Genomic DNA, 2,687 nt, shown 5'->3' with positions numbered 1-2,687 from the left:
AAGAGCCTCAGACAGACATGCAGTTCTAAGAGAGTTCAGCAAAGCCAATGGGAAGTCTTAGAGATTCTCCCCAAAGCTCCACCACCTCGGTGAAGGGTGAAGGGCCGCCTTCAGTTTCCCTGCAGGCAGCAGAGGCTGCTGCCCCGGGAGGCCTCTGAAGGATTGGATTTCAGAGCTTAGTCCCCTCTGCGGGGGATCTGAGAGGGATTTCCTCAGGGCCCGACCATCATTTACTCCAGACTTCCCAATACTTATTATTTTTTTTTTTGTTTTTTGTTTTTTTTTGTTAAGTTTGATTAGGATTCTGGCTGTTTGATTTTCCCATATCCAACCATCTCCATATTTCCCAAGCCACTGTTGGTATTGCATTGGCTTCTTTTGTTTCAAGCCTGAGCATTTTCAGGCCACTTTAAGTATGTACTTTTGTCCCTTAAGCTATGAAAAAATGGGAACAAGAACAGTAAAGCAACAACAAAACAACAACAAACACTCAAAAATCCACAGGTTATATTTATATTGTAATGAAAGGTATTATTATGATCATTGACAGATTTAGATTCATTCATTCATTCATTCATTCAACAAATATCAAATATTTTCCACGTATCAGGCAGGCAGAGCACGTATGAGGGCTTTCAAGTTACCCCTGGGAGTCCCTCTAGCCTGTTGGTTTGGAGAAATACCAAAGTAATAGACTTCATTGAGGTAATAGAATAAAGTCACAGTATTTCTTTTTCAAGTATGTCAAAACCTAAGCAATTCAGCTACCAAAACACTTTCCATGCACGTGGGCACCTAACAGCAGCTTCTTTCCCCTCAGTGCAGAGGCATCTTGGACCTGACTCCGGCACGGGGCATTTTTTTTTTTGTCCTCGGCACCCCCCTTGGCCGCTGACGTGCAATTTTCTTCGTTTTTTTGTTTCTCAGGGATAAGTTTCCCTCCTCATCATACCACCATACCTTGCATTACCGCCTTCTTCCCTTAGGTACTGGCTTTGTTTTTCAACCCTTCCACATCTTTCCACATTATATTAAACGATTGATGAGAGCCAGGATCAATTAAGATTTGTTTAGATGGTCTCACGGTCTCTGAGACATCCTGGTATTTGTGGCTGGGGCATCAGTCAATCTAGGTGGTAGTAACACTGTGGGAAACAGAGAAGAAAGAGATCTTGACTGTACTTCTAAATCCAGAGGAGGGGAACGTTTTTACAAGTCACCTGACTGTCCAAAAATCACTTCAACTTATAAACACAGTTCAGTTTATAAATGTGAATTTTTAAGCCCAGAAAATAATCAAAATATGAAACTACACTGAATGTTGATTTTTTTCCCCCTCCTCCCAGCGGGAGCCCACCACGCCTGGCCACTCGCCAGACCTCGAGAGTGAAGGTGTGGTCGCTTTCTCTGTCCTACCCTCACCCCACTAAGCAGCCGCTATTCCTCCTCTTCTGAGGGACATATGATGATAGGAAGGGAAAGGACACAGAATCAATTCTTGGATTGGTGCTATCGGAATACAACTTGGCCCTTTCTGGCCCTGCAGATGTGTGAAGTGAACGCTCTCTCTCTCTCTCTCTGTGTCTGCTTTTGTGGGCTCATAAAGTAGCCCTCCTTATGAAGCGTCTGGCTGCAGCCCTCCATTCTAAGGGCAGTGCCTTGTCCTTGGAGCGTCTTCTTTTCAGTTCTTGGTACTTCCAAGAACCTCTCCACAAGTACCTTCATGTCTGGAAACCCAACATTCCTTCTAGAAGATCCTCTTGGGCAGAACTTAACAAAAGGCTCTAGGCTACTTTTCTCTCCTTCGAGGTCACAAAACTGGTCCATGGGAAGCAGAGAACACTTTTCTATCACTTCGCAAAAAGAAGTGTGATTTCTTTCCAGATGCATCTGACCATGATTTAGTTGGCGATGGAGCTTGCCTACTCACCTATCCTGCCTACCAAACTCATCTGAAACTCTACAATGAGAGCTGGCCAGCGTTCTCTTGCTAGGCCAGAGGTGACATGGTGGCCCCACGTGATTCACAGATGGCAGTTACTCTGTTTATATATTCTCTTTTTCCACTCCCTTTACCTTTTATATATTCAGTTTGGGACAGCTGTTTTTGGTGCAGGGGCCGAAGTGTGAGAAACCAGTATGGAACACTTACGTTGAAAGTCTCCATTTTGGTCTGGCAGTTTGGAATTCTGTGTCTGTTTATCTTGGTGTCTCCATTGAAACTTCATGATATTATTCTGTTCTGCTACCTTGAAAGCATTTGATATGTTAGTAATCTCTTCTTCTCAGTTTCGTTATCTATAATTTTTGAATAACAAATGTTCAAAATGTTCATTGTATATGCCTTGTGAGGAATGGATAAATAATATATGCGAAACACCAGGCACAATATCTAGCATACAGGAGGAACTAAAAAAAAGTTAATTTCCTTTCTCCCCTTCCTCTGCCCTCTCACACTCAAATAAAAAGGCATTGTATTTTGTTATGCTAAAGATGGATTCAGAGCCAAAGTTATTTTACAGAAATAATCAAAATTGGCCTTTGACTGATGTCTCCATGGTACCTTTCCAAAGCATTCATCTTTTAAAAAATATGAAGATATATAATATCAGTCAGGCATAGTGATAGATGCTTTTTCTAAATGCAATGTTGCTTAGTAATTATCAACAAAATACAATGAACATTTC

The sequence above is a fragment of the Pteropus alecto genome, unplaced genomic scaffold, assembly GCF_000325575.1.
Source record: "Pteropus alecto unplaced genomic scaffold, ASM32557v1 scaffold164, whole genome shotgun sequence".
NCBI classification, from domain to species: domain Eukaryota; kingdom Metazoa; phylum Chordata; class Mammalia; order Chiroptera; family Pteropodidae; genus Pteropus; species Pteropus alecto.
This window is presented reverse-complemented; position numbering follows the sequence as displayed.